This window comes from Leptodactylus fuscus, chromosome 3, assembly GCF_031893055.1.
Source record: "Leptodactylus fuscus isolate aLepFus1 chromosome 3, aLepFus1.hap2, whole genome shotgun sequence".
Taxonomy (NCBI): Eukaryota; Metazoa; Chordata; class Amphibia; order Anura; family Leptodactylidae; genus Leptodactylus; species Leptodactylus fuscus.
This window is the reverse complement of record NC_134267.1, coordinates 44769996-44793710: the sequence shown is the minus strand read 5'-3', so window position 1 is coordinate 44793710 and position 23715 is coordinate 44769996. Positions and strand designations below refer to the sequence as shown.

The window sequence follows — 23715 nt, the reverse complement described above, 5'->3', positions numbered from 1 at the left end:
TCCATAGCTGGGAATCTGTTCCTTTTGGGACAGAAATACTGTTTTAGCAATTAAATCCACATTATGATTAAAAGACTTTATAACTGAGTCGTTCATGATGTTAAGGATGCTGCCCTCTATAGGGTGGTGTACAGAGTGCACTCTGTTCTCCTAATTCCATCCAGGAGACTAGATTTGCATATTTTTTACCCATAATCCCTAGCAGAGCAGGAATGACTTGTAAGTCTCCGTACTGCCTATGTAGGCGAACACTCTCCCTAATGTGGACGAGTGCCCCCATACAACCGGCAACTAGTGAAGCCAGCCCTCCTCCTAATAAAGGCCCCAGAATCGTCCCATAGGATAATGGTAATAACCAACACCTGAGGCTCGATCCAAAAAACCTCAAGTAAATTCTGAAGGCCAATACTCAATACCCAAAAAGATGGCCCAATAGCAAGGAAACCACCAGAAGACCCCAGACCACTGGATCAAAACCCCAACCAAACCCCACCAGAAAAACACACAATTTTTATACAAGTCTTCAGGTCGTGACACAAGCGTCTTCAAAAGAAAATATCCTTTTGCAGAGGTGAACACTGTCCATTGGGATAACACCCCCAAGTGGCTGAGGCCCCGCATAGTGAAGCACAGCTTTTTTTTTTGTTGCAGATTTTGTTGCTTTTTTATACGCCAAAGCAAGGAACGGAATGAACAAAAGGTAGAATTACTGCATATATACTTCCTATATATTTCCCATTCCTATTGTAGCCTATCTTGGCTTTGGCTCAACAAAAAATAAATAAATAAAACGCAATAAAATCTGCAACAACAAAAAAGCTGTCTTTCCACAACATAGGTCCTTAACTTAAAAGGGCTTTATCATTGGGAAAACTCATTTTTAACTAAGCACATACTTACAAGGCCTTTAGAAAGGCTATTCCACACAAATCTTTTATATGTTAATCACTTTGGTCGTTTTTCAATTAGCCCACTTTTATTCATATGCTAATTAGCCTCCAGCGAGAACTTCGGATGTCTCACCGATCACTCTCTCTCCTATGTGTGTACAACATAGGCTTCTGCTGACTCCTCTCCCTGCTCTCACACAAACAGCAGAGAATGCTCGCTGAGAACTTCCTGTGCACACTGGAGCTTAATAAGCATATGAATAAAAGCGGGCTCATTCAAAAACTACTGAGGGGATTAACATACAAAAGGTATGAGTAAAATAGCCTTTCTAAAGGCTATGCAAGTATATGTTTAGTTATAAATGCCTTTTCCCAGTGATAGAGCCCCTTTAAAGGAATTTTCCAGTCCCAAATTGGATTTTCATACTGATGACCTATCTACAGGCAAAGTGATGGCCCGCATAGATTATCTGTTCTAGCAGCTTCTGGCACCCAGAATTGGAGCAGTGCTTCAGTTCACTGAAACCACTATTACACAGTGGATGGGGCTGTGCCGCTCCTATTACTTGAATAGGAGCATTGTTGCCCAGAGACTGCTAGAACAGATGATCTTTGCAGGGTTTGGCTGTCGGACCACAACAGATCACATCTTGTGGATAGGTCATTAGTATGAAATTTGGATTTGGGACTAGATACACTATTTAATGTGGCTTACGACTACACTTCTTATGTGAGATCGCCTTACAAGCTATGTTCAGGGCCAGTAATTTTGATATATAAACACATAACTATAATCAAATGAAAAATATTATGGCAGGCGATAAGCCGGTAGGACATCCAGTGCTGTGCCCAGTAAGTTGCTTTGGATTTACTACCCCTGCTCCTATGAGAATGCCCACTTGTCAACCATCTTATTTATCTCTGTATAAATATTTAGAACTACAGATAATATTGTCAGTCTGCTAGATATTATTTCAGAAAGCTTTACGACATTTTTCAGTTCTATGATAAATAATAATTACACCCCATAATGCCCGGTGGGATTGTATTCTCAGAACCTCTTGTTCTCTATTTCCTTACCTTATTCTCTAAGTGTAAAGGAATCTTTGAATTTCCATTTGATTTATTTTCTTTCCTCTACAGCTAATTCTCTTTCTCAAAGATTTTTGTATCTCTTGGAATTTTTAGAGACCTTTATCTGCATTATCTGTCATAACACCAGTGCCATAACTACCGCTGTAGCAGGGCTACCCCTTCTGCCCTCCAGAGGGCACCATGCATCCCATATGACATCGCTGATGCTGAACAGGGCCCCCTAGAGGGCAGAAGGGGAAGCAGAGATGGCTATGAGCAGGAACTGGGAATGGTAAGTAAGGCTACTCATCTGCAGCAAGAGTATTTGTTGGACAGTTCCATTTGGACTGAATATGTCTGTACTGAAACTGCTTTTTATTCCAATTTTTATCAGAGGTGAAAGCGAAACAAGGACAGTTCAGCACTTTAGATTTTTTTTTTCATACACCGTATGAAAAATATAAATATTTTTATAAGTTTGTAGAGCAGGCATTTTTGGACACAGGGATATCTAATGTGTATGTGTTTCACAATAATTTTTTTTTTGTTTTATATGTATTCTAGGGTAAGTGGGGTGATTTGAACATTTATTTTTTTCTATTTTATTAACCCCCTACAAGGACAAGGAGAGATGTCCTACCCTATGTACTAGTTCTCCATATGCTCCTGCTTCCCCTTCTCTCCTTCTATGTCTTATTTTGATTATTTGATGAGTGTTTTATATGCATAATTATTGTATACTTTTAGTGTATTTTGGTGGTCTGTCCTCTTTGACCCCTCATTGCTAGACCTCCCTTGACAGTACTACATTGCTATTGCATTTCTCTATTACTCATTTTGCTCAGATGTATTCTGTATATACAGTATATGTTGTTTTTGTTCATTTTCTAATAAACATACACTTAAAACAATTAAGGGGATCCAGTCCCAGGATCCTAAGAATCCTCCGAATGAAGAGATCAAGGTCCTGTTGGCTTTTTCCCCACCACAATCCCAGTTTCAGAGCATTCCTTATGCAGGAAACAAAGTGAATCAGTGCTCAGGTTTCTTGCACATTGGACTTACATATTGATAACTGTGAAGGATATCTCCTAACCAATGCCGTTTGGCACATCTGGTGATCACCATTCTTTCTTACTTTCCACTCACCCCCTGTGAGGGTGCCTGCTTTTATAGGATAAAACAAAACAAGCTCTATAAATTTTGTATATTTATTAATTGCAAGTGGGTCAGTACTAGCCACTAACATATACAGAAATACATATCAGTGAATATCAAGCAAATACAGATAAAACACAATACAATACATAAAATAAAATGGAAATAAAAGATAGAAAGGAAACAATATACCAAAATGAGTCTCAGTGTGCCCACATGCCTTCCAGGCTCAGAACTACCTAGGTCCCTCCTAGGGGAGACCAGTGAAAGAGCATGTGTCTTACATGCTGCCCAAGGACAAAGAGAACCTTCTTCCTCCAGGTGAGACAATATAACTCTCCCAGTCTCCTTCTAGGCTCCTCCGTGAGTGATGTCTTTATGAGAGGATGTCCCGCCCTCCATCTTGAAACTAAATAACTAAGAACAGTCATAATTCCTTGCCAGATGACCGTAGTGTCAGGCAAGTGGCATGATGGGGCTCATGGCAAGATCCCCATCGTGTAGACACCAAACATGACACCCCAATCCCTTTTGGGTAATAAGTTCAGTGTCTGGACCTTTTACCTGCACCCAACAATACCAACTCTAGATTTGGGACGCTTGTCTCCACATTGCAGTGTGAAGATAGGTGGTTCCACTGGAGAATTATCGTCAGAAAACCATATTTCCTTTGTACTGTGGCCGGCTCCAGGCAGACTGAGGTCTGTTTGCATAAGGCTCTTTCAGCCATGGCTCTGCAGGAAACCCCTGTGGAGATAATGAGTGTAACAGGGGTATGCTACTGGAACTAGGGACAGGACAACAAAGGGCTTTGACTACAAAACAGATATTCCACATTCCTGCAGCAAAAGGTTTAATATGATGCGATAATCCACAGAAGAAATGTACATGACTGAAAAATGCAAAAATACATAACTGAGTTCTGATCATCACAATAACCTATCCGTAAGATAGGTCATCACAATGTCATTGGTGGGGGTTTGATGTTTGACATCCATGACATCATGAATTCCCTGGCCTCTTCTGGAGACATTACCCTTCAGTCACTTGGTACAGGAGCAGCTCAGTCCCATTCAAGTCTTGAGCTTGGTATTCAGTGAAGAGGCCACAGAACTCACTGAACACATTGACGTCTTCAACCAGATGATTAGTGGGGGTCCTATATGTTGGAACCCCACTCATCTCATGTTGATGACCTATCCTAAGGATAGGTAATCAATATATAAGTTAGGAGACTCAGTGTACTAAACACTCCTGTTGCCATCATATCAAGCTTCTGTGGTTTTCAGAGCTCTGCTATGCTGATTTAATCAGCAACTAAGGATATTTAAACTCAGTTCCTGCCCACCCAAGTGCCTGCTATTAGTTTATACCTTAGTGAGACTCTGAACTCAGATTGTTTGTGGTCGATTTGTGTATTAATGACCATTGACCTACTACTGGAAGTTTGTGTTAGGATAGTGCGGCAGATGTGGCCAAGGGGTCAGGTCGCAGCCCATTCCTCTGTTGTGGCACCATAACACACTGTCATTCCCTCCTTGTTGCTGGCAGTCCAGCATAGCAGGGGTTAGTTCCTTTGCAGCCTATGGGCATGGTCAGTCTGCTGACCGATAGTGGTGTCAGCCTGTGAGCACCTGGCTTGGGCACCTGGGCTTACTGATCAGACCCGCCTTCCCTCCATTTATGGAGGCAGGTTTGTCAGTCCGGTGTCCTAGTCTCAACTCTGAAGCATTTCTTGTTACACTGTGTGTGGTGCTGCAGCTCTGTGTGTGACCCAGCACTGTTCTATGTTTTTGTTTATGTATTATATGTTTGTGGAAGTGGGACTCCATTCTGAAATATTGTTTCCTCTTAGCCCTATCATTGTAGGGATAGGCTACAGGTTAGAGGAGATACCCATATTTATATAGGACCTTGTTCACACAGTCTATTAGCTTCCTGGCACTGCTGCAACAGCAGGTAGCTGTAGTGGGTGCGGCCCAGTAAAGCAACTGGGAGCACATGGTCATAGTTTCTGTTAGTCTAGCAGTGAAGCAACTACTAGACTCTGATTACATTAGCGGCTGCTCTGTGCTGCAGAGGTAGCTTCCCTGTAAAGTATCAGGGAGGACTCAGTCCTCCTCAGTCAGTTGGTAGTTTAACCCGGCAGTGAAGTAACTGTCGGGCCTCATTCACACCAGGGTGCCCTGTGGTTCAGAGCCCAGTTGGGCTCCGCAGGCTATTGTTTATTTATTATTTTTTTAAGTTAGCCTGCTGACCGTAACAGTTTGTTTGTCTACTGATTTTGGCTTTGACTATCCCACTCGGATTGACCTTTTGGCTTGGACGTGTTCACTCTTATGAGTCATGTCTTTGGTTAAGATCTGGCTTGTGTGTTTGTTGTTCTGGGTTGCTATTAGTTTGTAGAATGTTTATTTTCTTATACTAATTTCTGTGGTGATAACTTGGCTCCAAATACAGCACAATTCTATCTGGCTTCCCTGGTAAAGGCATTTGGGTGCCGAGGATCTATCAGCACTGTGTGAGATTTAGTTAGCTTATTCAATTACACTCTGCTGTCAGCCAGAACCTGCACTTTTTGATATTTGCTCCAGTGATAATATAAAAATATATGTCCAAGAAAGCATTTTTAAATTTAAATAACTTACTATTTGTATAGCCAATCTACATATAGGTCACTGAAGGTAGTATAGAAGAATTGCTGACTAAGTGACCCCAATTATATAATATCTCCAATAGTGAAATTGAATAGATACACCCAGGTTCTTGTGCTGCTTTTCGGAACAGTAAAGCCCCAAGTACCCATTTAGTTTTCCCACATGCTAACTATTGGGTAGTCAATACACTATTTCCACTGCACATGAACTAAGTAATAACTTCTTGTGCGCTGATTTGCCAGCATTTATTTTACACTGTCACAATGATAGCTTCAATACCAGCATGATGTCAACAAGTTATTCTTTTGCATTTGAGAGTTGCGGTCTTTAGTCCTCCAGGGGATCTAGAATTATACTCATATTTCATAAACAAATCACAACTTCACAAATACGTCCCCTTCCTTTTTCAATTTGCTGCCGTGCATGAGTTAAACAACTGACATAAGGAGAAACAGAGGTGGAGAATGTGGCACCTGCCAATTTTTCCACTTCATTATTTTTAGTTGGACAGTGATATATTGCATTCATGAAATAGGCTATAAAACATCTGCTACCTGTAGAAGCAACAGCTTCTCGGCTCTCTTCTCATTATTTACACATTATAGCTGCAGCAATAAATCTGGGATCCTAAAGTTGCTAATTGTATTGATGTAGACGCTCACAAGTAACATATCTAATCGCTTATAGGCTGTGTGGGGACCCTTTGTAGATTATGGGCTATGGTATATTACACTACATACTGCATTGCCCTGACATCACTTTTTCATATACAATGCAAAAAAATAGTCTTGATTAAAAATCTCCTATGGTTTTGTGTCTACAGCTCCTATGAAGACTATGTCAGATGTGACTCCCTTCCATCTGCCCCATACTCTAGTTATTCCTGGCTGGATTGCAAATTAAAACCCACATTTAGTTGAGCGGAGAATTAACAAGTAAAGTCTTGCTACAAACCAAAAAAATTGTCATTGTATAAAGCACATAAGAAAATACAAGATCTAGAGTATCATTGGTTAAAGGGATTCTATCATTAGAATCCCTTTTATAACTAAGTACACGTTGGAACAGCCTTAAGACAGGCTATTCTTCTCTTACCTTTCTTTTTCTGATCCACACTGCCGTACCTGAGGATTTTCTTCTTTCTTCCATATGTAAATTAGATCTCAGACAGCACACGGGGCATTCCCCTTTGCCTGAAAATTCTCCAGCGACACCTCAGTCTCCTTCTCCGGACCACCTCTTTGCCGCTTACTGCATCTTCATCTAAAAGACTGCGCCTGTCCGTCAGCAATTTACCTGTGGCCTCTTACACGAGCTCGTTCAGTCACAGGAATATGGCCGATGACCATGTGCATTCGGCGCTTTTGGCTGAAGACTTGGCCTGGTGAAGCGGTGGTTGGAAGAAGTATATGGAAGCGTCGCTGGAGAGTTTTCGGACAGCACAAGGGATGCCCCCTCTGCTGTTTGAGCAAAGAGGAACGAGAACTCTGAGAACTCATTTACATATGGAAAAAAGAAGAAATTTCTCAAGAACGGCGGCGCAGATCAGAAAAAGTAAGTAAAGTGAAGAATATCCTTTCTTAAGGCTATTCTGATGTGTACTTAGTTAAAAAAGGGATTCTAATGATAGAAACCCTTTACTCTTTGATCTACTGAAGGTTGGAAAGAATATTTGGAAATTTAGGCGATACATTGTGAATCATGTTGGGACATATTTGGTTGGCAGTCATATCAGATTACAGATAATATATTGTATAACTGCAGGAACAAACCACACATAGTTTGTATGTTGCCTACAGGTCTCCCTGTGAGCTGTGATACATGTTAGATTAATGGTTGACTGGCTACATGTAAATCAATGACCAGGGGCATAACTTGAGGGGCTGCAGAGGGTGCAGTCGCACTGTGGCCCAGGAGCCATAAGGGGCCCATAAACACTGGCATCAGTATTAAGATCACGAAATGACTCAAGTCACATCAACCTGTCACAGTCACCTGTAATCCTACCATGTTGACTCTGCTATAGTAGGCCTTATCACTGATGGCGATGATAGGGAATACAGAGACTTAAACCGGGATTTTGTTGAATGGTGCCAGCAGAACCAGCTCAGTATTAATGCTGGGAAGACCAAGATGATGGTGGTGGACTTCAGTAAACGGAGAAGTGCTCCGACCCCGGTGGAGATCCAAGGAACATGTATTGAGATAGTCAGGACCTATAAGTATCTAGGCGTGCTCCTCAATAATAAACTGGACTGGGCTGATCACCTGGAGGCGCTGCACAGAAAGGGTCACAGCAGACTCTACCTGCTCAGGAGGCTGAGGGCCTTCGGAGTCCAGGGGTCACTTCTTAGGGCCTTCTTCAACTCTGTGGTTGCTTCAGCCATCTTTTTCGGTGTGGCCTGCTGGGGGAGCAGTATATTAACCAGGGACAGAAATAGACTTGACCGGCTGATCAGAAGGGCCAGCTCTGTCCTGGGGAGCCCCTTGGACCCAGTACAGGTGGTGGGTGACAGAAGGATACTGTCTGTGGTGACCTCAAATGCGGGAGAACAAATCCCACCCCATGTATGGGACCCTGATGGGACTTGGCAACACTGTAAGTGACCGTCTGCTTCACCCCAAGTGTGAGAAGGAGCTATCGCAGGTCCTTCCTTCCAACCGCGACCAGGCTGTATAATCTACATCAAACCAAGCGAAGATCACTCCGCACAGAAAACTAATGATTATGACGATGACCATGAAGTCTTCCTTCTTTCTCTTCCGTTTCCTTAGCTGCTATGGACTCCTAGTATATCTTCTCATCTCAGCTTATGTGTGTCTACGTCTGTATTATATTACTGTGTATTGTCCTGTACCTGTATCACTATGCTGCTGTAACATGCTGAAATTTCCCCAATATGGGACTACTAAAGGATTATCTTATCTTATCTTATGTTGATGTAGAAGAAGGCAAGGAGGAAAACCAAGTCAAGTGAACTTATTGGCAGAACGGAAAATTCCATCCTGACTCTAAATATGCCAATTATAATAAATCCCTGGATCAACATCCCACCCCAAAATATTAGTAATACTAGGAAAGGCATCCAGACATAAACTTGTACAAGTTATTAATAGAGGATGCCCCCTTGTCTTGGATAGACAACTCAGGTTAAAGAGATCATTAATAAGATCTGTATTGTCCATTCACATACCAGTACACTGTGGTCATGTTGCCCTCCTCTGTTCAGGTACAGCGTTCATTAGAGCGTGCATAATAGGCCATGTACGAGTGTGCCTACAAGCATATATTTACTACTGTGCTTAGCCAGTAATGTCAGAGTGACAGTGACCAGCCTACCCAACCAGTCACCCACCAGTGCCATTTATGCTTGGTTTTACAGCTTGCCACAAACCCTAAATCAGAAGTAAAGACATGTGGTTAAAGCGTCAAATGTGACTGCAGCCAGTACTACAGAGTAATGTGGTTGGCACATTTATAGGAGCAATGTGAATGGCACATAAGGGTAGTATGGCCGGCATTGTGAGTTAACTGTTATTGGAGTAGTGTGGCTTTCACTGTTATGAATACCCATTGGATAGGACTGTCATGGAGTCACTGTGTACAACACTGTCATGGAGAGATTGGGAATGGCACTTCTTTGGTGGTACTGTGGCTGGCATCATTATTCATTGGAGCACAATTATTTATTTCTTAGGCACTGTGGTTAGGGCTTTGCTATTACAACTCTAACTACAGCTGTACATTGATCTGTCTGTTTCATTTTATATCCCTGTCAATCTCTCTAAACACAGTGACATCTTCACCTTCTGCTGGGCCCACACCCTCTATTCTCATGTAAGCAATGGGCATACAAGGCCGCACATTAGGAAACATAGTTCTTATAAAATTGAAATTATGGTAAATTCCGCAATCTGATACTGAAAATCAATCCCATTTGTCTGTATTGAGTTGTTTGGCAACAAACGCGAGGATTTCTTCAAGACCCAATCCAATGACCAATAAAGTCACAGAAATTTCTGCAGTGAATCTACAATGCCCTGATAAATTACAATAGTGACAGTAGGGGGCGGTAATGGTCCCTACTGCCTACACAGGTCTTACGGTGCTACACTCTGTTATTGGCGTCAGTTCTTAGTGAGGGGCACTAATGAAGAATTATACTATATGTACACTAAGCTATGGTGAGGGGGCACCAATGGCTTAGTATAACAAGTGAGGGTCACTAATGGCGTATTTTTCTTTGTGAGTGGCACTGATGCCCCATTAGTGTCCCCCACACCGTATAAAGCTCCTTAGTACCCCCCACACAGTATAATTCCACATTAGTGCCCCCACAAATTATAGTGCCACATATCTACACCCACACAGTATGATTCCCTATTAGTTCCCCATATATTGCCAATAAACTCTTTATCTTCTGTATCATACTAGTTAGTGACATCAACCCCTCTACTCCATCTGACTAATCCCAAACCAATGACTCGAAAGTATTACCGGATGAATATTTACTACGCTGTCAGAATGACTAAACACTCCCTAACATTATCGCCACATATATGACACACATAATACTTTGAGATGGATTGACACTATATAGGTGGATAGGCATCCTACAGTAAGCGTCCAGTAAGGATTTACAGCGGTGACGGATATACTAATTCAGTGTATATGTATTATATGTGAATAGCACCAGATACTGTTGCCCCGCCCTGAACAAATTGGCTTTGCGGAATCTACTCAATGACCATTATTTACCAGCAGATTATATCATATACTTATTTTGAATGATATTTCGATAAAATATATTATATCACAGGTCAATGATACTTATAGGGATGCGTAGTCACATAAGCAGTCACATAACATTTTCTATATATTTTTACCAATTCCACATTTGTTAAACCTGCCTAGATGTCACTTCTAATGAGGATAAAACATCACTTTTGATAAGTCAACATATAATAGTCACGTATGAAATCTAAACAACCACACCTCCCATTAAAGGGATCACTTGCAGTACCAGTTCCATTAAGTTTACGTAAATGAATATACACTGGAATATACTGTATATGTAAAAACGTAAATACAGGAATGAAGTAGAAAATCCCCATAATTCTAGTGTTACAAAGATCGACATAAACACTTAGAAAATATAATTCTTGAAAGAAGAATAAATGGTTCAATCTCACCAGTCAGGAGGGTTCTCTAGAGAAAGTCAGGTCCACAGGAGAGCAGATCCATTTCATAATCTCCCTTTCTTATCCTTGTTTTATCTGTGTCCTGACCCCTATAACCAGACTTCCGCCCTTACAAGTACAGTACCACATTGCTGTCCCATTAATCACCTGGCCGCTCTATCCCTATGCTTCTTGGCTGGTAAGGCCAATCATCAGGGATCTGTGACCTTCTTATAGTCTTCTCTAAATTAGATAGCAAAAACACATTATCCCCATGTTTGGTGTCCACGGGAAGTCATCTAAGAAACATGCTAGCCACTGCCGTGGTGGTCCTGCCCGAGCACTAGCAATAATGGACTGATTCCACATTTGTAAATGTTAGAATTGGTCAATGAATATGGATTTTAACTTTTAATTCCATTTTGTCTTGAGTGCTCAGCTTTTCTAAGTATTCCGATGTGATTTTCATGATATCAAATTATATAGAATTTGTGATATATTTTATTCAGCGATAATATGCAAAATTAATCAAAAATGCCTAAAGAAATCTTTTTTTTATAGAAAGAACAGCACATCCCCTGATGGAGCAAATTGAAGTAGTCTCAGCACATCGGATGATTCGTTTTTTTTAAAAAAAAACTTCCAAAATTTTATTGTGGAGACATGCTCCAAGTTAAATATATATACTGTATATCTCATTCTTGGAAAAGCAACAGGTGGATTCGTCCTTGTGCAGACGGGATAAAGGGACGAATAAGCCTACGCATTTCGGAGATATAACCCCTTAATTATATCCCCTGATGTACCTTGAACACCGTGCTCAAATACCACCAAAGATGAATTCTTTTACCAGCCACACTATGGCTTTGAGCTATCCCATGTGATGTACATAATAAAATGCAGTTAGTTAGGCTGGTCTTACACTACCGTAATGAATTTACGGTCTGCAAGTAGCTGATCACCAACATAGACACCGCAGATGCCTGTAAACTGCCGCACTCGCCCATAGAGTTCTATGGGCAAGTCCGTGCAGTGCCGTAATTCACGACCATTACGAACATGTTCTATAAATTGCGGACCACAGTTGTGGCCCAGCCACAGCATGGATAAAATATCCAGTGGTGTAAGAGGCCGCATTGAATATAATGTGTCCGCAAATGGTCCGCAATTGAAAACCCTCAATTGCGGACCATTTGCGGACTTACATTACAGTCGTGTAAGACCAGCCTTAGTTTTGGCTGGAATCCTAAGAAAGAAGGATGTCCAGCATGTCTGTAAGTCATCGGACGATGGATATGTATCAGTGCATGATAATAATGGCACGTCCTATTCGGTGAGATATTACATCATTTGTAACCACAGCTAAGGATTATCTCTTTTAACCTATTATAAAATATATTATTTTATTAAATTCTACACATGGGCCCAGAGGAGGATTCTGTGGACCTCTGGTAGTCTGGTCAGCTATGTCTTCTCCTCTAGTCTTAAGTCATTATTAGCTTTCCACCTTGTATAATACAATGTATATAGGTTTCTCTCTAGTATATGCCTCTATACCGACATGTCTCATTGACAACATTATCAGTTCTGAACATAAAAGCTTGTAAAACCATTCAGACTATTCCATATCTATACAGATAATGAAGCGGCAATTCAGAGGAATGGAGAGTTCTGCTGAACATATTTTGGAAGAAATCTTTCCATCAGATTTATCTGTGATTCCTAATTCTTTCCAGGAGACCTTAGTGTAATATTTGTAGCTGTTTCCTTAAAGACATTAGATCGCCCACCTCAGAATACATCACTCATTTCCAATAGAAAATTTTGGAGCTGGCAAAACAGTTCTAACCTACTAGCCTCTGCCTGTGACTCAATGTAAAGGGGTTGTAGATGAGATGGAATAATTGCAAACTGCAGATTTGTTGGACTTTCTTTTCTCTTTCATCTTCTTTAGTAGCCTGCACTTATACAGATAAGCTGGAGTAAGAGGCTGACTCCAACACAGGATCTCGCTGCCATATGATGGAGCATAAGAAGGGGCAGATTCTGTACCATCAAACTGTCTGATAAAGTCAGTGATTCTGACGGTAGGTTTCACATCACATCCCTCTTACTGCTTTATAAAACCACTTGTGAAGAGGGTAAGAAGCTGCAGTGACGTGTCCATATATGCTAGCAGTAACAGGCAGCTACTTGGGATGTTATACGTCTTCTTTTACCAAGTAAGAGACAAATAAACCCATATAATGTGTCATGCTGCCTGCTGGATTATGGATGGAGATTCAATGACTGGGCATGATTTGGTATGGACGGCACATGCAGTGAAAATAACTCCACATATGACATTAATTACAAGTTTACCTACCAATGTGCTTTATGTTAATGCAGGTAGGATGATATTATTTGTCAATGGACTTATAAAGCGCAATAACTGTGGGATAACTTCAATGTAGTCCCATACTCTGCATCTCCGATACTCTGGAACTCCCTACCAAGACACATAAGACTGATCCCCACAATCACAGGCTTCAAGAAGGCCCTGAAGACTCACCTATTCAGGAAGGCCTACAACCTCCAATAACACTATCACCACACCGCCATCTGTACAGTCTCCCCCTCTCCTTCTGTCTCTAACCCCCTTCCCTCATAGATTGTAAGCCCTCGCGGGCAGGGCCCTCTACCCCACTGTGCCAGTCGGTCATTGTTAGTTTTATATCTACCTGTATATTCTGTGTATTGTATGTAACCTCCAAATGTAAAGCAGCATGGAATTAATGGTGCTATATAAATAATAATAATAATAATGTCGTCCTGTTGGGTTTAAGTTATTATAAGTCACTACTACAGCAGTACACTGATGTTTGGGGCTGATTTATGGTTAAAAGGGATAAGGATGTGTCTTATTCTATTTCTGTGTGCTAGGGCTATATATCAGTAGCCAATTGATAACTGGCATAAAACAGTCCATGCCTATCCTGTAATGGCTTATGTCCATCACCAGTTCCTTCCTATTAGCTAGTATTTCTTTATCTCCATAAAGTTGAGCATTTCAGAAGCATCCCCGATGATAAAGAATATTGCTGTTTCTGTGAGGGTAAATTATATCTACTGACCACCATCCATCTATCAGTCATCATTCTCCATTCACCAGGACTTATAGAGAAAACTATGGTCCAGCCAGGAAAGCCGCATATGGACTCCCCAATTTCATCCAAACACTCCTGAAAGTCCTGATATCTCTGTAAAGAAAATATTTCCTTACTAAATGTTCTGCTTCTCCTGGGACTAAAATTCCTGCTCCGGTCCTGAATGATTCTATGAAAGATGTGAATGTAGAGTACTTGGCTTTTGTAAGGAACACCTGTCGACATGGACAGCGCTAGAGTCTATCCCCTCCCAGGCAAAAAGAAGTAAAAGCTCCAGTCGTGTGACTACAACAGTATAATATAAGCAGAATATACTGTATCAACAACTATGTCCTGGAGCTAACTATTGTTCTGCATCTATAGCTCTACCCACAGTGTCATTTAAAATTCCTTAAAAAATAAAAATCTGATTTTCCTAAATACAAAAAAAACCCTCTACCCAATCTATTCCTATATCCTGTCAAATTAATTTTAAAAAAAAACACCAAACCATACCATCTTGTTGTCTTGTAGTCCTCTGTATTCTCCTCGGTGTAAGCACACCGTCATTATTGTAATGTAAATGTTTTTGGATGTGCTGCTATTTTGTCACCAATATGTGTCTGTCAGTATTTCTGCAGATATCTTCAGGTGCATCATTGAGCAAATCTCCTGGTGGGTTATAAAGACAAGGAACATATACTGTACACCCGTCCAATAGGGACATGAACATGTTTTGAGGGTTGCTATCTCTCTGTAATCAAAATATCACATTCCCTATATAAAAGGTGCAAAAGAAACGGCATCTTTCAGTTCCACTGGCTTAGTAGATTTAAAGGTTCTGTCCAGGAAATGAACTAGCTATGGAGGAGGTCAAGTCAAATGTAACATTAAAAAAAAAAAAACCATACTCACCTTTTCCTGGTTTTCCATTGTCCATCGCAGCTCCCCCAGGTGACAACTCAGTGGTTGCAGGAAAGGAACTGGTGACATATGATGTGATGTCACCAGCTCTATTTATGACGTGCAGGACTTCTGGTGATTAAGGAAGGGCACAAGGCAAAACAGATAGTAACAGATGACAACACACTGCTGTGGGACAGGTGAGTATGAGCACCCCTGCAGTTGATAGATTCCCTGTTTCTGTACCCCATCCCAGTTGCAATATTTTCAATCCAACCAAATGAAATAAGATCCTGGGGGAAGGAGGTGGCTATGAAGTAAGAAATCTCTGAAATTGCTTATTGCCTCCCACAGTCACTTTATTCTTCAGATCTGGATCCAGTTTGGGAATATCCCACAGGGTCCTGAACAGATCCATGATTTAGACTGTAATGGGTATTGATGATACCTATAGGGATCCCATTGGTTATAATTAGAGATGAGCGAGTAGTATTCGATCGAGTAAGTATTCGATAGAATACTACGGTATTCGAAATGCTCGTACTCATTCGAATACTACTCCTAATCGCAGTAAAGATTTCATTCAGAACCGGCATTGATTGGCCAAATGCTATACAGTGTACAGTATTTGACCAATCAACGCTGGTTCTGCAGCAGGCTCTTCTTTTCTAGTCGGGAGAGCTGGCAGCTTGCGGTCTATGCGGTCTTTTTCTCATAGGAATGCATTGACCAATGTACAGTATTCGGCCAATCAACGCTGGTTCTGCCGGAGGCTTGCCTATGAGGAGGTGGAGTCTAAGATCAGACCACAATAGAGTCTGCTGTGGTCCGATCTTAGACTCTGCCTTGTCAAAGAAGAGCCTCTGGCAGAACCAGCGTTGATTGGACGAATGCTGTACACTGTATAGCATTCGGCCAATCAACACTGGTCAATGCATTCCTATGAGAAAAAGTTAGCTCCTGCATAACCGCAAGCTGCCAGCTCTCCCTACTAGCAAGGATGAGCCTGCTGCAGAACCAGCGTTAATTGGCCTAATGCTATACACTGTATAGTATTCGGCCAATCAATGCTGGTTCTGCAGGACGAGTACGTTCACTATAGCACTTTCCTCCCGTCTGGAAGGAGTCCGCAGGAGGATCCCCCCGAACGGAATATCAGCGCAACTGCAAGTGCTGTGCAGTTAAAGCGCATGGACCCGTTATAGTCTATGGGGTCCATGCGCTTTAACTGCACAGCGCTCCTCCTAAACACTCTCCTCCTGCTACTTGTGGACTTGGTGACTCTCTATTAGTCGAATAGTGATTTCCCCTGAAACGAGCAATTTTTTCCCATAGACTGTAATGGGATTTGATATTCGATCGAGTAGTCGAATATTGAGGCTCTACTCAAAACGAATCTCGAATATTTCACTACTCGCTCATCTCTAGTTATAATGCCACCATATCTAGCATCATCTCCCATGGATATTTCGTAAACTCTCCTATACTATCTTAGTTAGTCTGGCATCCGCCAAACCCAGATTCATCTGTCACATACCATAATGAAGTAAAAAATGATTTATCACTCCAGAGAACTGAATTTCACTGCTCCAGAGTCGAGTGGCAGAATGTTGTACCGTATACTAGGTGGTGCTTGGTATTGTGTACGGTGATATTAAGCTTGTGTGCAGCTGCTTGAGCATTGACACCTATGAAGCTCCCAGCAGTCAGTTCTTGGGCGGATGTCATGTCCAGAATCAGTTTGGTACTATAGTCAGTGGTGCAGCTACGGTTAGGTTGATTTTTATGCATTGCTTGCTTTAAGATGCTTTTACTTCACAATTATATCTAGCAGATCACAATTCACAAACTAAGTTGTGACAAAGGTGGTTTTCTAAGGTCTTCAATGCGAGCAACTCTACCAATGTTTGTCCATGAAGACAACACAAGTTTACAATGGGTGTAGCTAAAATACTTGAACTCTATAACAAGGTGGGGGTCCACATACTTTTACCAATGTAATTTATCTATGTGACTAAGAAAGGCAGCATATTATTACTATTCTGATCATTTGTTTATGTCTGTGCTGCAGAGATTTTACCTAATTTTCATTCAATGCAATGTCTTCTCCTGAGCTGCCCTTGAAGAAATGTGTTCTGCTCCAAGTAAGTCACTTTAATCAGGCTCCTACTGTAATAAGATACGGACGAAGAATAAAAAAATGACATTTAAAAGGAGTATGGTCACATTGGTTATTAGGTGTATTGTGTGAAAGGCGTGCTTTGTTCAATCCCTGACATCGCAGGAGCTCTTACTCAACTTCGGATTTTGATGTACTATGCATAGGACAAAATGTACCTACATTTATTAAACAAGAAAAACACGGGGTGTCAGTAAAATAGACAAGATGACAGCCATTGTAAAGATGGCAATAATCCTATGTTTATATTTGATATGGGCCCATGAAGGAGCAGTGAGGTGCACTTGATGGTCACAGAATATTTACCTGGCTCTCAAAGGATCCTTAGCTTAGATTCAAGTCTGCCAGACATGACCTTTGAAAGTTTCCGCATTTCTGCCTGGCCACCCTTTGGTGCATCCACTCGGCGTCCAGTGCTTCTGATATCTGCTCTAAGGTCTGCAAGTTCCGCGAGTACAGGGGCAACAGCCTGAGACAAGGCTTTGCAAAGGAAACCTATTGTGATGAGCACAGGATTTCTATCAAGTTGGGAGCTATCTCCATCTGAATCAGCTGCCGCTTCTCCCGTGCTGCTACGTTCGTCCAGCGCCATTTTGGGCTGTGATGTAGGCGAGTTGAGTGTCTTCTTTTTCTAGAACTTCTGCATGTCGGCTTATAGATGAGAAGTCCTAGTGGTCTCAGGAGGGTCAGCAATCTTGTCCTTTCCTATCTTGACCATTTTGTGCTGATACAATTCTAATAAAAGGCGAAAGTCGATGAACTGACGACAGAGCTCACAGACTACGTTGCCATGACTAACCGTGAAAGGATCCTTAGCTTTAGGATATGAGGATATGTGGAAATTTCTATGGAAATGCAAAAAATGTGTGTCTTAAACATTAAAAGGGTTAGCAAGATTAGAAAACATGGCTGGTTTATTATTCTCAGGAAGTGACATCATGTCCATTGGTCACATGTAGAGATGAGCGAGTACTGTTCGGATCAGCCGATCCGAACAGCACACTCGCATAGAAATGAATGGACGTAGCCGGCACGTGGGGGGTTAAGCGCGCCGGCTACGTCCAAGCAGAAGTACCAGGTGCATCCATTCATTTCTATTGAGCGTGCTGTTCGGATCGGCTGATCCGAACAGTACTCGCTCATCTGTAGTCACATGACCATGCTATAGTTCAGTCTCATTCATTTTAATGGAACTGAGCAGTATTATTTGCCAGGTGCACAACACACATGAGGTCACTTCTTAAAAGAAGAAGAAAGCAGCCATATTTTCTAATCCTGCACAACCCCTTTAAGATCACAGCTTTTGACCACTTCCAACAGAATATTGGATATTATAAAGCTTACAAGTCAAACAGAAATTTTCCAAATTTTCAAGAACATTTCCAAAACCCATTTTCAAAGGACTAATTCATATCTGAAGGGGCTTTAAAGGGCTTCTGTTTTTTTGTAAATAGCAAAAACAAAAAAAAAAAATCACCCCATTTTCATAATTGCACCACTTAAATAAGTCAAAACGGTATCTCAGACATTTGTTAACCCTTTAAGTGTTTCACAGAAATGAAAAGAAAATGATGGTGAAATTTACACATTTCAATTTCTTTTACTAATACCTTCATTTAGCCCTAGAATTTACATATTTTCAAGGGGTGAAAGAAGAAAGCTCCCCTGACTACTGTAATACTCCGCATGTGGATGTAAACTTATGTATGGACACACAGCAGAATTTAGAATGGAACGAGCTTTTGGAGGGCAGATTTTGCTGTGATCAGTTCCAGACATATCCCACTTAATTTCATATATGTGGAGATAAACTTTAAAATGCAGCATAACTTACAGACAAGGATGGTATATCAAAAAATGGTAGTAGATAAGAAAATTAGCTGATGTGTTTCGAGAGAGATGCTCTCTTAGTCATAGCTATGACTAAGAGAGCTATGACTAAGAGAGCATCTCTCTCGAAACACATCAGCTAATTTTCTTATCTACTACCATCTTTTGATATACCATCCTTGTCTGTAAGTTATGCTGCATTTTAAAAAATTTTGGAATTATTAAAGTTAAGATTTTTATCTAAGAAGATTTCGCTGGACTTTTCATCTTTTATTACGTTCTGCTCATGTGTTATCACGTCCCTAGACGGAGGATGGATGAGTCCGTGCGGTCTATCATTTCTGGGAAGTAAGTGTTCTGTTTTATGATTTTTTCAATTGTGATTCATTTGAGAAACATTTGGATTTTTTGCTGCAAGATTGCAAAGATTTTTGGGTGGCTGTGTTTTCCTGATTCCCCCCCCCCTCCTTTTCTATGCATATATGGGTTTCCATAGCCAAACAACTGTAGGTAAACCTTATATCAACAAGCGTAATGCCAGCCGTCATTGGGAGTCGTGTAAAGCCCTGGACTACCACTGGACTCTGCAACAGTAGAATGTGTAAATGAAGTTGCTAAAAGTCAGGTTATATAACTTTTCTGAAGCTGATCTAGCAGTTTCACCCTGCTTAATTCCATTTGCTGTCAATACAAATTGACTGAAACAAAAGAACCCAGCCTCACCACTTTTCATCTAAAGTTAAGCAATAAGTGGCTTATTTGTCACTTGAGATAATAGTATTTTGTAAACTGAGGTCAGCTAATAAAGCTAATGGCTGCTACCTGAAGGATCATTTTGGATTTTTTTTCTTTATTATGTCTGCATTAAAAGGTTAATAAAAGGAAAAAATAAAGTTGTCTCCTATAAAGGAGAAAGAGAACGGATTTTGCTCTCTCGCCCGTACTAATATTTCATCCAAATAGCAGTAGTCTGCATATGTAGAAAAAAGACAAAAATTAAAACAGCATTTCAAGACTATCTAACTCCTGCAGACAAAATACAGATTTTCAAAGGTTATATACTTTAAAGGGATGCACCAATAAGCTGCAGTTTAGGGGATGTCTAATCAATGTTTACCCCTCTCGAAAAATTAAACCAGTTCCCCATAGCCTGCTACCTGTGACTCTGGCTTTAGAAACCTCTTGTGACCATCTGTTATCTGGGGTCTGAAATATAGAAAACAGCTGCCTTTATGAGATTCAATACATCTTAATGAAATTTGTGTAGATTTCATTGGTCTATGCCATGTGAATGCCAACAGAACCTAAAACAGATAAAACTGAAATAATTACAACCCTTACCTTATATTGAAAGATATTCCCATCTTAGGGCTAGTTCACACGTGAGTATAAGGGGAGGTTTTTGACAGCGGATTTTGCGTCCAAAACCTCCCCTTATAATGGTGGTCTATGGAGACCGCCGGGCTTCTGTTCTCCGCTAGCGGCGAGCTGCTGCTAGCGGAGAAAAGAAAGGACATGCCCTTTCTTCAGGCGGAAGCCGCGCAGGCTCAGCCGCGCGGCTTCCGCCCCCGGCAGCTCCCTCCTATGTCGGCTCATTCATTTGAGCCGACAGCAGAGGGTTAAGCCGCGACAGCGATGGTCGCGGCGGGCGGGTTTTGACAAGAGAGAGACGCGGCTCGCCGCGTCTCTCTCTGTGTCAAAACCCGCGCGGGCAGTTCACGTGTGAACTAGCCCTTTGCCAGTCATCGCAGAGATTACAGAGATTGCTGTAAAACAAAACCTGTAAGAAAATTTGTGCAAATTTTCCAATTTCACCCCATTCTGAATTCTTTCCAACTTTCCAGAATATTATTCAGAATATATGGTGTCAATATGAAGTACAATTTAACTCCATAAAATAGGCCCTTTAACTGGGGAAAAAAAAAACTCAGCTTTTTGAAGGAGAAAAAACTAAAATTCAAAAAAATGGAAAATATCTGCCATTAAAAAGCTAAAACTAACATATTTAAAGATTTTGATCATGTCTCACTTTTCCTTTATTTTTAGTTCTTTAAAGGGCGTTTCCCATATCACTCTTTCAACTGCTTTGTCTGCTCACTCTTCTTCTCACTTCCTGTATTCTTCAACAAGCTGGTGGGCAGCTTTAACTGTTTGTTGGATTGGGCACTATGTAGATATAGGCGTTGCTGAAAGATTTAGTACCCACGTCCACCACCTGGGCGAGAGGAACGGTGGTTATTACCACCATTATCATTTTGTATTTATCATAGCTATTATTGTGAGGGGCAGCTGACTTCAGTGTAGGGAATTATCATCTCCGAGACTGTTAAGACATCTAGGCTGCGGTTATATCATCACATCTAATCTCCTGAGGATCCCCCTGCAACGGGGGTGAAACACGTAGAGAAATAGGGAGAGATAGGAGATTTAATTTTATCACCCCTATTGGTATTTCTGCACTACTGCAATGTGTATGTTTGAAAGTTTCAGCAAACCTTCATTGAATAGACAACATATATATACGGCAAGCTCTGCTCATGCCGGAGCGTACACGCCGGCACTCCCCATTCACTTCAATGGGACTGCACAGAGTGAAAGAAGCAGCCCATTCATTTCTATGGGGAGTGCTCGTATCCCCGCTCCCATAGAAATGAATGGAGCTGCTTTAGACGCCGCTTATTCTGAACGTGTTTTACGTTCAGAATAAGCTAGCGTTTACTCAGTGTGAATTCACCCTAACTTGGTAAAAATCCCACATTATGCAGTGAAGGCTTCTGGGAAAGTTGGGCATGATGTTTAGGGTGCTTCCTATAGAGGGCAGCATAACAGAGGCACTGTCTCCCTATTTACATCTTGGGAGACAGATTTGAATATTCCTCCCATGATCCCTTACAGTGGAGCGACTATGGCTGTATAAGTCTCCACACACACCTAATAGGTGGTCTCTCCTTAAGGAGTGACATTATCCCATAATTCTAGCCATTCAGTGAGTTGTTAGTATTTGAGCATTTATATTTCATTTGGAGTTGATATAGACCTTGCCTTTAATATGAAAGATTATTATGGTTATTAGAAATCTAATATAAATGCAAAATCAAAATATGTATAGTATATTACATTACACAGGTTTTGAGAGAAAAAAAACTTACATGTTGCCAGGCCCAAGACTGCAATTGCATTAATTTCTACGCTTATGTCCTGTTAGATAACAGGCACTAAGCACCCTCCCAGTCCTGTCCCTTATCAGCAAAATGCAATTAGCTGACCTAATTGCCCAGGACCTAAGATCAGGAGATAACAGCTCTAAGAGCAAGCATGATCCCGTGAACTCAACCCCTCCAAAGAGCAGTGAGTCATGTCACTCATCATGAGATTAAGGCAACCTTGTGTAAACAATGGGAGGAATAATCTCAAATAGCACATAAATAAAACTGCATTTCTAAAGCAATGCATTTATGAAAACTGTTGAATTTACATAAACTAGCAATATAGATAAGATCCTTGAGATGGGAATACCTCTTTAAGTCTCACTTGATGTTTTATGCGTAAGACCCACCACCCATCATTTTTTGTACCCGTTCCATTTTATCTGTATTTTTGTAGTCATGGTATCCACAAATAGACATAATAGTACAATGGACATCGGGAAGGGGTTAAACATATTCAGGCACATCTTAATACAGAGAAAAATAAACAAATTTCCATTTCAACTTCTATGTGCAGGTTTGATAGGTCAAGTATGAGTAAGAAAGCAACTGCTAAGAATCATAAAAATTTTGCTGAATCCTGAGTTGGCAACTCGCGAAGGGTAGCTGTCACACTGGATAAAAAGGGCTATCTGAAATTTCCCCAAGGTGGGACTATTAAAGGATTATCTTATCTTATCTTATCACAGCATTTTTTCATACGGAAAAGCAGTACCCTCTGGAGTGCACCTAGTTGGACAGGGGTTCATATCACAGAAGATAATGATCCAAAACAAACTTCCAGGTTACATCACAGCTAGGCTTCAAAGAATGGAATGGACTGCATCGTCTTCAGACTTAAACCCACTGAGCTTGTTTGGGATCAAGTGGACAGAAGGGTCAAAGCAAAGCAACGCAACCTACAAGAGTAGCCGATTTGTGGGAACTTCTGCAACAAAGTTGGGAAGTAATATTTGAACAGTATCAGATTGCAACATTAGCAAAAATGCCTTGATAGTGTAACGCTGTTATAGCTGCTCGAGGTCACTTCTTTGAAGTCAAAAATATAGATTTAATTTGAAACAAAGTTAATCCATTGTTTTTATTCATCTTAACTTAAAGGAGTATTCCCATGTCGCTCACCAGCTTTTCGGCTGTAAACGCAGTTGTCTTCCGGTTTTTCTGCGTTAATTGGTGGGCGGGGTTTCACATGCAAGCTTGCTTCCCTGCACTCAGCTCCCCTCCCATCCTGGAGCAGGGAGCTACGTCACTTGTCTTGCCAAGGAGATAAACAGCTCAGAAATACAAGCACGGAGCACTCAGCTGCCCATCCCCTATCTGAGAGCAGGGAGCTAAGTCACTTGTCTGGGGCATAGAGATAAACAGCTCAGAAATACAAGCTCGCTCCCATGCACTCAGCTCCCCCTCCCCTCCTGGAGCAGGGAGCTACATCACTTGTCTTGCCGAGGAGATAAGCTCAACCCCAGGCCCGTGGTTATGGAAATGCAGTGTAAACAATAAAGTGAATACATT

At 41.2% G+C, this 23715-nt stretch overlaps 1 long non-coding RNA gene across 1 annotated transcript in view; it reads right to left on the bottom strand.

Moving 5' to 3' along the window:
- Positions 1–13552: 13552 nt before the first annotated feature.
- The window catches only part of LOC142197309 (uncharacterized), a 644898-nt gene continuing 634735 nt past the window's right edge, over positions 13553–23715 (bottom strand). Inside the window, exon 3 of the long non-coding RNA XR_012715311.1 lies at positions 13553–13570. This is a non-coding gene — a long non-coding RNA (uncharacterized LOC142197309). The remainder of the gene's footprint in view (positions 13571–23715) is intronic.